The sequence below is a fragment of the Lycorma delicatula genome, chromosome 4, assembly GCF_047948215.1.
Source record: "Lycorma delicatula isolate Av1 chromosome 4, ASM4794821v1, whole genome shotgun sequence".
In the NCBI taxonomy this organism is placed as follows: domain Eukaryota; kingdom Metazoa; phylum Arthropoda; class Insecta; order Hemiptera; family Fulgoridae; genus Lycorma; species Lycorma delicatula.
This window is the reverse complement of record NC_134458.1, coordinates 217,328,898-217,344,132: the sequence shown is the minus strand read 5'-3', so window position 1 is coordinate 217,344,132 and position 15,235 is coordinate 217,328,898. Positions and strand designations below refer to the sequence as shown.

General features: G+C 28.1%; 1 pseudogene; it reads left to right on the top strand.

The window, feature by feature from the left end:
- Positions 1–10,623, top strand: part of LOC142322804 (nucleolar protein 6-like) — a 110,697-nt pseudogene extending 100,074 nt beyond the window's left edge.
- The last annotated feature ends 4,612 nt before the right edge of the window (positions 10,624–15,235 follow it).

The following is a 15,235-nucleotide window of genomic DNA, read 5'->3' as shown; positions in this document are numbered from 1 at the left end:
TGTGTAATGTATTATTATGTATTGATAGTGTAAAATATTTATTATTTCAGTGAACACACGTGAGACATGAATTAAATATTTAAAAGAACTCAAATTTTTGAGATACTTACAAATTTTTAGATTTCTTACATTTTTTTATAACAGAAGTTAGGGTGTAGATTGGATATAATTAAACAATATGAGTTATATAAGGTATGATGAGATTTTAATTAGATTATGGATCTTTATTTATTTACTTCTTCATTAGATAAATCATTCTTAGGATTTTTCATTTAAAAAACTTACTTTCTGCTGGTGTCTTTGGATCTAGTCCTGTAGCAAAGCAGAGAATTGTGGTTCTTTGACAGCAGCTGGATATAATTGCAGTGATGTATATATGTTGGATTAAGATATAACCTGAAGATCGTGTATGGTATTGCTTTGGGTGTTTGCTTGATAATATTATTTTGAATGTTCTAATTGTCCTTATGTCTTTTTACGAAAGGAAGTTCTTATTCCAAGTCTAGAAACATCCAATCATTTTTTGTCAGGACAAATCGGAAAGTACAGATGTAGTTGAGACGCCAGTGACCTCATATATTAAATTATACTCTCAGCAACATCAATACTCTCAACACACTGCTTCACAGCAACATCACTGTGTTTGTACAACACAGAAATCATTGAACAATGATTTCATTGTTCAATGAAATCACTACCTCAAGGTATGAATGGAAACATATTTTCCTTTCTTCAAATGGTTACTACAGATTTAACTTCTTGTTTGTTGCTTCTATCTCATTTTGCACTAAAAACACAGTGACAGTTGTACCTTGAAGGCTTGAGTTATGAGTATTTAAGATGTTAAACAATGTCCTCCAAATAAGCAAGAGATAAAAGCAATGTTGTGAAATCATTTAAATTGTGTTAATTCAAATTTAGAATTTATTAGAATCAACCTTATTTCATCACAAAACTCAAAACAATTTACCCCAAGACAGCCAGTGCATTTCTGAATGCTTTAAAAAGTGTTCATGATCACTTCCTATTTCATTACAAAGAGTAGACAACAACCGGCTTTTAAGAAGATGGGCCTTAATAAAATTGGCAATTTTTACTACCTTGTCGAGAACAGTTTTCATTTTGTAGAGCACATAGTACTTTGCAATGTTCACAACAATTTGGCCATTTCTCAAGAGGTGCCACTTTCTGGATATTCCTGACAATGCCCTAGCACTATGTTTGTGTATACCTACATATTTTTCCTGGAACTTTATAGTTATGAAGTCATTGACAACATTGAAAAGAGGTGTATTAGGAAACACAAATTCACTAAACAAGTCTTCACAAATTTATTTTTGTATTAGTTTTGTACAAAAGTTACCATATTAGCATTATTCAAAATATCATGACTTCATCCAACTGTAACACAAAATATTCACTATTACATAACCATTCTAGCAAAATATTTTTCACATTTTGGGCCATCTCATTGATTCTTCTATTTATTGTATTTGCAGATAACTATATTACAAATGCTTGTTGGCATGTTTTTCAATAAAAACTCTTTGCTATTGCTTTTGTTGCATGCAAAATTAAATCTTGCCCCTTGTATGGGGTTGCTTATTTCTGGCAGTCAAAAGGGCGACTTTGTAAGAGACAAGAATTTTATTCCACACACAAAGTCAACATTTCTGTGAAAACCATGAAGTTACATTTTTTTGTTTTGAAAATATTCTATTGCTTTATTAACTATTGTTATGTTTTGTTTCAAGATAGTGTCTCAATTGTGATGGTGTCATAGATTCATTTGATAACACTTTGCAATCAAGAACACACTGTTGTCTGTGTTCACCATCTTTATTCTGAATGGAAGATCCTATTTGTAAATAAGATGCATAATTTTTTTGTGAAGAAACTGTTTATCTGCACTTCTAATATTTTTGAAAACATTAGATTTTTTTTCTAATTGTTGTCTGCCTTTCATTTCAACAATCTCTCATTTGAACCATTGATCCATATCTAAATAAGATTGTGAATAAATTGAGAATCAGAAAGTGACAGCTGTTTCAGTACACAGTAACTTCTTCAGATGTTACAGACAGAATACAAAAGCTTAAAAATATGATACAAAGAAAAAAGTAAATGTATAAAACCAAAAGAGATAAAATACACAAAGATAAAGAGCAGCAATAGGAAGTTTACACATGTATCAGTAATGTATAAACTTATTGGTCAAGTCAGAAAAAGAGGAGGGCAATATTGACGATAAGATACGAAGCCCATCTCACATTTATAAGTTTAATAATGATGAACTATTACAGTCTAATTGATCATTTAAAAGTAAATTAGAATTTTTTATTAATAAGTAAACGTATATTATATAAGTGAATGTGTGAAATTTTGTTTACTTTTGTTGGAATGAATTGCTTAAAGAAGGAAAAACTAGTAACTGTAGTTTTGTATAGTTTAATTTTTTTCTTCTTTAATGAATATCTGTAATTGACAATTTCACCTCCCAAGGAGACTAGAGCTTCAGTCTGTGGCTTAAAACCTTCCCTGGGATAACATGAATGTATCCTGCAAATTTGGAAGCAATCAGTCAGTTGGTTTTCATGTGATGCAAGAACATACAAACAAATAAACTTTCAGATTTACATATAAAATTCTGAAGTACTTGATTAATTAAACTTACTTGGTAATCATTATTTACAGATATTCATAATAATATTAAGTTCGTTCTCAAAATTATCATCTGATATTGGAATATCTAATAATCTATAAATGTAATTGTTAAAAGCATTTAATTTACATGCAGACAGATAATGATGTACTGTGAGTGACAGTATCAGTATGTGAGGGTTTGTGATGTATGATAAAATCCAATTTGTTATTAATTTTAGTAACATTTTAATCTAAAAAGACGATAGAATTATTTTGTTCCACTTCCAAAGTAAAATATATACTTTTGTGTTATTTGTTAATAAAATTCAAGAATATTCCTAGTTGTTTCAAGCTACCCGTAAACCAACCAAAAATATCATCCATGTATCTATACCTAAATTTGAACTATTTAAAGAAAGGATGAGCATAAATTTTGTTATAAAGTCATTTATAAAAATTTCAGCACCTAATGGTTAAGTTGGTTACCAATATTAATTAGACCCTCTTTAGAGTGTAAATCTTACTATTAAAATAATTTTGATTAAAACAAATGTTCAATGCAAATATCTTAATTCTAGTAATTTTATTAGTTTTCTGGATAATCAGAAACTTGTTAACAATATTGATAACCTCTTGTGGTGGAATACTAGGAAATAAATCTTTTACATTAAATGAAAGTAGAGTAGGATTTCTGGAATATATAAATCCTTAATATTTTCAACTAGCACAGCTGAGTTTTTAATATTAAATTTTGTTTGAAATTTACAATGATATTGGATAATATTAATAATCTTCCTAGAAAATTTATCAGCAGGAACATTAACATATGAAATTACTGGTCTAATTGAGTGATTTTCTTTTTGTAATTTAATAAGAGAATACAATTTGGATAGCTGTGGATTCATTACTGTTAATGTGAAACCATCACTTTCCCTGAAAATAGAACAATTCTTAATAATTCTTTGAGACTGTTTGAAATTTAATTGTAAGATTCACCTTAATATCATATTTGTTAGGATCAAAAATTCAGAGTTTTTGAGATTTTTCCAAAGCAATGAAGTAGAGATTTTCCTTTTATCTGCATATGTAAAAACTATTATCATTCTCCAATGCCTTATTTTTTTTATTGAATTGATTAAATCTAAGTTTCTGCTCTTTGGTAATCTAATGTTTACTCTTTGGTAAACATTATAATTATCATTTTTACAATTTTTAATTTTTGTAGAAAAACATTGTTTTTTGTTAATTATTTCTTGAAACAAAATATCCTTATTAACTTTAATTTCAAAATAAGTTCATATTCTAAGCTTAAAATTTATATATTCTTATATAAATTTGTCTGACTAAGTTATAACTAAAACCTTTCTCTAAAAGTTGAATTTCATGTTCACTAAACACTACATCCATTAAATAAATAAATGTTATTTGTAGTAATATTTGATTGCAAAATTAATTTGAAATACCATAGGCAACTGCAAATATTTTTATCAAATAATTGATGGATGAAGCCCTTACTTGATGAAAATCCATTGTAACTAAAAGAAAAAGAAAACAAAATATGTTTCTTTGAAAACATATTTACATATTTTTAAAAAAAAGTTAACATATTACTTTTCTGTGTGTTTTTGGTAATCAAGATATTTATTTTATAGGTGGTATGGCTAAGTAGTCTTCTTATCCAAGGTAATATTTTTTGTTACTTTAGTGTGCTTATGTGGATTTCCTTTTTTTCTGTATTTTATTCTAGAAATATTATTTTTATTTATATAATTTTAATTTATTTTTGTGTTTGGTTGATTTTTTTCTGATTCATCAATTTCTTTTTATGATAATTGTATAAATATTTTTTTTTGTTTTGTATTTTGGTAGATAATTTATTTTTTGATTATTTGTAGATGATTATTTTTTAATTCTGTCTTTGATTATAAAATTAATCCTTTATTATTTTTATTTATATATTTTTTGTGAAATTTAAAAAAAAATATTTTGTGTTCATTTTCTTTTTGATGGATTTTCATCAAGGCCTCATCCATCGATTATCACTGGTCAGTATAAAATTTGGTCTTTAAAGGAAGTAGATGTTCTACATAGTATTTTATATGCTGAATCTGAATATGTATTCCGAAACAACCCATCACATAACATTCTTAAGTTACAACCCCTTACATTTATTTGTTCCATCATTTTTGGAACAAACAATACAAATAAGTTAGTATGTTTGTATGTTTACTTATTCACATCTGATTTATATTGTGATCCATACTGTAGACCTATATTTGATACATAACAGTCAAATGATGTCATCTCATGTCAAGCCAGATATGACTCAAGTAATGAGTAATTCAATGTGATGTAATTTTCTTAAGTATGAGTTCAGCTCTTGGTATGACTTGCTGTGTTCTTTAGTTGTAGTGGTTTTATCATACACATATTATAAAGATTGTTTCATAAGTGATGCCATAAATTTAGTGAACAATTTTTATGACAGAACATTTGGTATTATTTTATTGAACATCGAGATGTGTTAAGTTGTGTGTGAACAGATCTGAAAAGATAAATTTAAAAATCCTCAAAATGTAGTTTGGAATGTTTCTTGAGCATTATAAAAATGTATATATGTATATTTGTTGTTTTATTCAATATGTGCCACTTCTCCGAGTTGAATTTTGTTTAGCTATCAGCCTTCCTTCCTTTTTCCTGTTTAGCCTCCAGGAATTACCACCAGGTTCTACTTCATAGGATGTAGGATGTAGTGTAAGTGAAGTGTAGTCTTGTACAGTCTCTGGTCAACCATTTCTGAGATGTGTGATTAATTGAAACCCAACTACCAAAGAACAACGGTATCCACGATCTGGTATTCAAATCCGTATAAAAGTCTTTACTAGGATTTGAGTGTTAGAACTCTTGACTTCAAAATCAGCTGATATTTGTAGACCCATTCACCACTAGACCAACCTGGTGGGAGCCATCAGTATGGATCATGTTAAGTTCACAGTGCAGCTGTAGACATAACATAACATAAGAAGGACGACATAAAGACAGACATATAAGAAGGATGAAAAAATGAAATTTACTCAACCTTTTCCTAATACTACATAATTATATTAAAAACTATTGTATTTATGATCTAAAATGTTAACAAAAAATAATTTTAAAAAAATCGGTTTAAAAAATTAATAAAATTATGGAAATTCTAGTAGTGAAATTTTTATGTATTTTTAATTTCTTAAATAAAAACTCTAAATTTCAAAGTGTACAAATTATGATATAGTCATGTGTGTGTGTGTTCAGAAAGTTGCTGTGTACTGGAATTATAGAATTGTAGTGACAAAACTTACTTAATTATTATTTTGTATGCTTATTTCATTATTTTTTAGTCGAATATTAAAATAACTTGAATAGTTTATAAAAAGTATTGAAAATTATCTCCCAACATCAATACAACTCTGCAAACATTTCGTTCTGTTTTCAAACTGTTTAACCAGCTGTTGTACTGGAATGTCTTGTATGTATGCCCTTTTTGCAGTTTTTATTTCGTCAGTCATGCATGATCTGTTATATACACTGCTTGTTTCGCTGTCTCCCGTAAAAAGAAATCTCGGGGAGTCAGATTAGATGATTGTGCAGACTACAAGCTTCTCATAAAAAAGTCATTGATCTCTTAGCTGTGTGCAATGTGGCGTCATCTTGTTTAAACCAATCATAATTGATTTTCCCTTCTGATAACTGCACAATAATAATCACTATTACTCCATGTTCAAAAAAGATTGGACTCACAATGCGTATTCTATTCACACTGATTCAGACTCCAGTTTTCACTTGTAAAGATTGTTCATGGGGGTTAGTATACCACAATTGTATAGTTTGTGAATTAATATACCCTCCCAGATGAAACCATGCTTCATCTGTAAAAAAACATAATGTCAAGGATACGTACAGGATTTTGATCAAATAAAATGTTTAAATTATTGACAATAATTTAGTCTTTTGGCATGATCTGTAGGTTTCAGTTGTTGAACACACATTACTTTGTAAGGGAAAATTTTCAATTCTTTTCTTACAGTTTTATGTGTGATAGGAAATCTAATATCTTGCTGCTGTGCTAACTTACGCATTGACTTTCATGAAATTTTGGCCATAGCAACTGAAATATCAAGCAGCTTATGTTCATTAAGTTTAGAGGGTCTTCAACAAAGCCTGTTGCTCAAAACTTTTTGATAAAGAGTTCGAAGTGCATTATGGTGAGGAACAGAAGTATACGGAAACTTTTCAGAAAATTGTTTCACTAAATCAGTATATGTATTAACTTTATGAAAGATGTGTAAACGAGAAAAATGTGTCCCTCTACCAAAAGAACCATTATGTCTCTCACAACTATTGATTCTGATAAATGAAATGAAGCATGTTCTCAATTACAACTCAACTGACGTTTTGGTTTATTACTGAGCAATGTCCAACGAACCCACTGGGCAACCAACCTAATGCTGAAAGAACAGAATGCACCAATAACTCTAAAGGAGTGACTTTCCAAACGCACTGTGTGTATGCACACATGTGCATGCGTGTGTTACTAATAAAAACCAGAAATTATTCCATTTAAATTTTGTATGTGCAATTAGGTGGGCCATCCTTCAGAACCGCATCAGTTTTCAGGTCCTTGTCTAAACCATTGGGCTCAATTGAAAAAAGCTTGCTTAAAAATGTTTAAAGATATCCTTTCTTAAAATTTCTCAGAAGGAAATTTTTCCATTAGAGAATTTTATAAAAAAAATGGGTCCTATAATTTTGATTATAAAACTTATTACTTATAATGCTATTTAAAAATATCTATATTGCTTAAATTTCACCTGATTTAATATAATATTATTTTTATTATTATTATATTCCTAATATATATGTTACAGTCTGTTCAACCAGTGAACAGTAAGCAATCCCCTACCCATGCCCCAGTGATATGAGGATGATATATTACATGTAAATGTAATATATATTTAATGTATAGTATATGTAATGCAATGTATAGTCTTGTGCTGTCTCAGGTCGCATAGGTCTGAGAATTGAATCCCAACCACCAATATCCACTGTCTAATATTCAAATCTCTATAAAAGTTACCAATTTTTACTTGGATTTGAACGTCAGAGCTTCAACTTCAAAAATTAGTTGTTAAACAAGTGATTTGCGATGACAAGTTTGTGACTTAATAATGTATATGGCTATTTATTTTTATTCATGTGTAGGCAGTTGTGGTTTTTTCATCAGAAATATGTTTTTAGGAAGATTCCTTTTCTTTTATTTATTTTTCTTTAATATAATATGTTTGGCATGATTTATTTATTGTCTAATTTGAAAAAAATATTTTCTGGGTATTTGCGGGCTGTTTATTTTATTAAGATTACAAAATTGGATGGTAATTCATGTTTTATTGTATTTTTAAGTTTTTCTTTCTTCATAGGAACTTTGTATATTTAATTAAGCAAAAAGAGGGAGGGAGAGGGTTTATAAAAATGTTAATAAAATAACATGCAGGTGCTCTAAATATTCCCGCATAAACTCTTTGGTAGAAATTTGTAAATTATTCCAATTTTATTCTTAAAAATTAATAAAACAAAATGTTTACACAATTTTATAGGAAATTTGTTATGTCTAACTAAATTAGTAAAATGTAGCTACATAGCTACATTTTCCAGTAAAAAAAATTTTATTTAATAATTCTTTCCTTTGTTTGATTTTCATATGCAAAAATTAGGTAACATATTTAATTTTTATTTTGGATTTATAATCTTGAGTATGCTCTGAAAAACTGAATTTTAATATTAAAATATTTAAGTTCTCTCTTTTTAATATCTTTGATATTAAAAATTTGATACTTTTGAATGAAAAGGTGTGATAATCGGATAATCGTAAAATAATCTTATAGTTTCAAATGTTCATTTAGAAATTAAAATTTATGTTATAAATTTACATGAAAAATTAGATCATAATAAAAATTAAAAAAATGGTGGAAATCTTAAATTTTTGTGGATTTTTGGCTCCCTATTTTTTCTTTTTAAATTTTATTCTCAAAGTAGATTTTAAGTAAGAACTGTAGAGAGGGCTCTTAAAATATCATGTTGGATCTAAAAACTATAATTTTATGGTAATGTAATTTATGAGTATCTGCCCAAACACTATTACTCAACCTGACTATACCTGTAGTTTAAATTTTTACTATGGGTTTTATAAATTTCTATTTTATAATTAATTTTTAATTTGTGTTAATGGTAATAAACATGTTTTTCTGTTTATTTAGAAGCGAAGTTAATCTGCAGAATTTATATCAACCTGAGGCAGGTGCCATAGTCACAGCCACAGCAGCAGCAGCAGCAGCCACCACAACAACAGCGGCAGCAACCTCAGCAATCAAGACAAGTTCAGCAGCCTATTCCTCCTATTGCAGCCAAACATAATAAAAACAATGTGGTAAATATTATCTCTATCTTATAAAGTAGGTATATATGTGGTGTACAAATTTGCATATATGCATGCAGTGAAGTTATGAGGATTTATTCAAAACATTTGAACAAATTTTTGAAGGTAGATCTGCATAATGTGGCAAAATTTATAGATAAACCAAACTAAATTATTTTGCAAATACTTAGTCGCAGAATTTACATGTAGTAAATTAAAAATATTTCCATAACAGTTTTTCACAAGAAAACATTCAGAACATTTTTTTGGAAAAGAACTGTTTAACCATTACAGTATTTAAATTATGGTTATTTAAGGTTGAAGCTCTTCAAGGGTAAGGGAACTGAATCTATGGACAGCATACTATTTCAATTACTGAATATTGAAGATAGAATTTAGTTTGAAAAGCAAGCCAATGAGATTTGAACCAAGTTCACAATGTTCTTTTAATTTTTTTTTCTGATAGTTTGAATTTATAAAGAGACTAAGGGGAGAAAAGCTGTTGGGAGGCAGGGAGTTAGCCTCTGACATGATTTTTATTTTTTGTTTAAGATAGACACCATATTTTTAAAGATAAAAGTTTATACATCTGTATTTTTTTTTAATTCTAGGAAGCTAGACAGCTTAGGGACTTTTATTAAAGGTCAGGAATCCTGAACCTCTTAGTCTTCTTTTTTTAATTTTTTCTGCAGGTAGAACTCTTAAAAAAACTGTTTGAAGAGTATAAATTTAATTTTTTTATATACATATTTTTTTTCATTGATATGAATAAATCTGTTTGTATAATTTTCAGTGATATTAATCTTGTTTTAATTGCATTCTAATGATACTTTCTTGGATGAACTTTTGTTTTTAACATTGATTTCTGATGTGTAACTAACTTCTGTGATTTTTATTGCTTAGACTAAGTTGTGTGCAAAAACTCAAGAGCTTGAGGAATGGATGAAGAAAGATGACCCGATGTCGTGTATTAATACAGATACACATTCACAACAGCAGCAAGGTGATTTTTTTTTTTTTAGATTTTATATTAAAAAAAAATTGTGATTATCTTTGTCATTGTTAGAAATTGCTTTGTTGGAATTCCAGCATGTACAGTAGTTGTAAAAATTTGTGATATTTTCAGTTAACATTTGTAATTTTTGATTTGTGATATATTGGTTAGTGTTCTTGTCATTTTTGTTCTTATGAATTATTTATGTTATATACTGTATTCATATATTAAATAAAATAAAAGAATAAATCTGTGGTAGTGGGTAGCTAAATTTTAATTTTCTTCAATCCAGTTAATACAGAGGAACATATGGACAACAATAAAGAAAAAATTGATTTACTAAGTTAATATATATATATATATATATAAAACACCACCTTTCAAAAAATATTTTATTATTATTGTTATTATTCTGGTGTAAAAATTATAAGTTTAAATTTATCTATTAAGCTGTTGCAGGATATGGTGCTTCCAGTTATGGATATCAGGAGTTATCAGCCACATCCACCACTTGGAGAGGCTCACCTGATTATTCTAGGTAAAATTATAAAATGTGTTTTTATAAATATTATTTTAATTTTTATAACATAAACATTTACTTCATATGTAATGAAAAATGATGCTCTCTGTTTGTTCTGTTCCTAGTTTGAACCAGCTAGTGCTGCGCTCTAGTTTCTATTAGAGCTGGCCTGTGAGTCAGTTTTATACATTCATTCGAGTAAAGAATCCCATCTGGCGCAGTCATGTATTTCTTGGTCTAATGTGACTAGTGTTATTTAATATTGTACAAAATATATTCAACTGTCCTAGAAGAATATGGTTTCGTTTGATTTCACTCCACAATCAATACAGTCCATCCTAGCTCTAAAGATTTAACACCGTTTAAATTTAGTTCATCAGTACAATCATAAGAATGATTCATGACTTTTCTAAAGCGTGTTATTTTCTAGATTTATTTAGTATATATATAATTTTTTTATTATGTGCCATTGTGGTAACTGATACCAACTTTTGTTGAAAGCAATATAATTGATTAGATTATAGAGTTAAACATTTTATATAAATTTAATGACAGACTGAATGTTTTGTGTGGGTCAGACAATTTTTTATTTCTTATTTGAAATTTTTTTAGTGACGATGGTGGAAGATCAGATGAAGACAATGATCCAGGTACATTAATCGAGAAGACAATTTCATTGACATCTGTTGGTGGCAATTTAGGAAGTGGAGTTAGTTTTGGCAGTACTGCAGTTGGTACTGCTTCCTCTGGTAATGTTTGTAAAGATCAATCATTACCATCATCTAGTTGTGGTCAACCAAGATATATGACTATGTCACGGTGAGAATAATCATTTTTGTCTTTGTTTAGGAAATAATTAGAAAAGAATATGTACAAAAGAAATATTTTTTTTACTATTATTTAAATGTTTTTTTCCTTAGTTGGGGGATTTTCCTATTATGTAGTAATAGTTTTTGAATTGTCCCTCATAATCTTTAATAAATCTTCCTGAAATTTTAGAAGCACTTTTAAAAATTAAAAACATATATATTAAGCAGTTAAAATTGTTAATTATTGAAATTTGTTTAATTCATGAAGTACATTTCACTTATCACCTTAAAAATGCCTTGTAACATAAAATATACCATTTGCTTTTATTGTTATGAAATAGATCTTGATATTCACTTACATTACCGTAATAAAATACTCATAGAGCCTAGAATTCTACAATGAATATATATTATTATTAGTTATACATTATATTACTATGAATACTTTATATTATATGATAATTTTTTTTTGCTTCTTCATTTATACATTTTGTTAATTTATTTATAACATATCCCTCATTATACGCTATTTCTGAGTTTATTCTTAGTATAGTATTTATCCTATAAATGTATGATTTTAAAAAACTTTTGTATAATTTAATTTTTAGATAATGAAATAATTAAAGTTGTAAGTAAAGTGATTATTGGAAGTTGTAGAAGTACTGAAAACAATAAGTATTTCTTACCTACATGTATGTTAATTGACTGAATTATTCTGAGTTTAGAAAATTCATAAGATGGTCAGTGAAAGTCAGCAATCTTTATTTTTAGATTCTGGAGGAACTATGGTGTGTAGTTGAAATGTAGCATTTAAGTTATGAAGAATCTTGACATAATTTAAAAAAAATCACTTCTCAAGATTGTAGTCAATTAGATATTCAAAATAAATATATCTAAAAGGAGTAAAAGGTAGTCTGGTATCCTTAATATTCAACCTCTTTTACATTGAAAGGTTCTTCATTTGTCATACAACTGATATTTCTACCCTAATTAAATTTATACACAATGTTTCACTATATGTAATAAATTATATAATGGTTTGATGTGTTGTAGAGAAGTAATGGATACATCAAATGGCAATACTGGAACGCTGAACTCTACTGCATCAATCCAAATGCCTTGCAATGTTTGGAGAAAACATTCTACTGGTATGTTGAACAGATACTTTGTATTATTGTATTTATATTTAATCATTTATTTAACTTTTTAATAATTTTATTAGTGTAGATAAAAATGAACACTTGTTCTGGGCAGAGATTAATTTTGTTAAAACGGTCTCAAACTGAAGACAAACTACAGGCAAGACAGTATGCCTGTTTCTATCTGTAACTAATTGGTTAGTTTGGATGTTTTTCTTTTATTAATAACTTTTTACTCTTGATGTAATATTTAGGCGATTGTATTAAATTATAAAACTTTAAAATGATAAACATTTATCCAATGAAAAAGGAGCAGGTTAAAAAAGTAACAAACCAATTTAAGTTGTTGTAGTTGTAAAAATTAATCTTTAGCACTTGATTGACAGTTGAGCCCGCTACTGACTGTTTTCTCTTCCGTTTGTGAGGATCGCCAGTTATCATACTTGTATTTAAACTTCGTAAATTTTACACCATTTTTTTCAGTATTTTTTTTATGTATTAGATGATAAACTGATGTGATACTACTCAAATTTATTTGTTCCTGCTTTCTTTAAATAGTAAAAATTCTACTCTTTTTAAAAGCTGTGGAAATTTCTCAAATGTTATAAATTTTGAATGTTAATAATTAAAGCATATTCTTTTAGACTGCATATTAATTCAGATGATATTTCATCTATCTATAGTACTTTATTCTTGAAGTCTTTCAGGGTTCAGATTGTGAATATCGTATTGAGATCAAATTTGTATAATACAAAATTAATATTTTTATACTATAATCAAATTCAGATCATAGTTTGAATTCAGTTTCTTTTAAATACCATCATCAGGTAAGTTTCCTTCTTTTATATCTTATATATTCCTGCCATTTATTAAGTCTTTCTTTTATCTGTAATAAAGGTCTTCTATTTGCATCTTTGCTACTAAAACATTTTGGCTTCATTTCTCTGAAGCTACATTTCCAGTAATAATCATGTTTTTCATTATTTCTATACGTCTTCCTTTGCTATTTTCCAATTTCTTTGCCATGCAAGAAATTTCATCCTTTTTTTTCTGTCTATTTTATATTTTCATCCATCCATCAGCTTTTGTAAATTTAAAATCTTTCTCCCCATTTTAATTATTTTTCTTTTTAACTCTATCCATGCCCTTATGTTGACTCTTCTCTTGTTGCACCTTCTTGAACTCTGCCAACTATTTAGGATTTTAATTCTGTTTTAGCATATCTGTATCCCATCTCTGATCTCATCTTTCCTTTAATTTTGTAAACTTCAGTCTACACTTTGAAAGGCAATCATTGCTTACTTGTGGTTAGAATCAGTGGTTAGAGTCTGCTTCTGGTTTGTATTACAGTTGGCAATTTAGTTCAAAAATCTTTGCTTACCTTTATATAATTTATTTGATACTTTGCTGTATCTTTAGGTCTCAACTATGTGTTTCTTTTTCTTTATGATTTTTATAAAGATTGTTTGCACTTTTCTACTTTGTTCAAAACTCTGAAAGTTAGTTCCTCTTTTATTTCTCTGGTCTCTGGTCCCAAGAGGAGCCATCATAAATTACAAAAAAAAAAAGAAATAGAAAAAATATTCCCTTAGACCATACAGCTTCATCTTTCCATTGTTTTCATAAGTGCTTAGAAAGTACTTAGGAAAAAAATAGGCATATATATATATGTACTTGTGAAAATTCAAATAATTCATCAAAATACTGATCATTGTGCCAAATAACCTCAAATAAAAATTTTATTTATTTTTTGTTCTTGTTTGAGAGTAATTTTGGAATTTTGTACCAGCTGATGATGTGGGATCCTGTGAAAGTTGATTTTGGTATTGGTTTTTTAGGTTCTGTTATTGTATTTCTTGGTTATTTTGTTGTTATTTGACATATATTTATTTATATTGTCTTTGCCATCATTAAAGTAACTGGATTTGGCAGTGACCATATTCACATGGCCAAACCAGTTACATCTATTTTCTTCCATAGATTTTCCATTCCAGTAACCATTTTAACACTCTTGTACAATTTTCTTTCATGTTTAACTGCCTGTGCTGATCTGAAACACTCCCTGAATAATCAAAATTTTCATATCACTTCCAACACTTCATTATTTATTTTATTATCTGTTCCAGCTCTAATCTTTTCATTCTTCACTATCTGATTCTATACATTTAAATTGATTCTGGGTTTCATTCTCTTCCCCAGAAATCAACAATCAACAATCTCGCTTTTTCCATTCTTTTATCCTAATATTTTATACACTTCATTTTTTTTATCTCCACTAAATGGCAAAGATCAGAATGTACACTGGTTTGTCTTAAATTTATCTTCACATCACAAATTATTCTGTTTCTCTTGCTCCAGTTTCACCTTACCTTCATTTATGCAGTTTGAATTGTTTTTAACTAAAATCTATTTCATTATCCTTTTGTGTATTCGATACTAACTGTTTGGGAAAACTGTTACAGATATTTTAATCAATGAAATTTGATCGTGGATCTTTCTTACATTGCCAACTATTTTCTCTCAGATGACTTGAATAAAGATTAAATTTGTAATTGTTTTTATCCATCCAGAAGCTATATTCATGCTTTCTAATCATCATTTCTTAGATTCCTCACACTTTGAAAAATATATATTTTTATATAAGAATGGGTTTCTGAAAAGTATACAGTTGGTAGTAGAAAA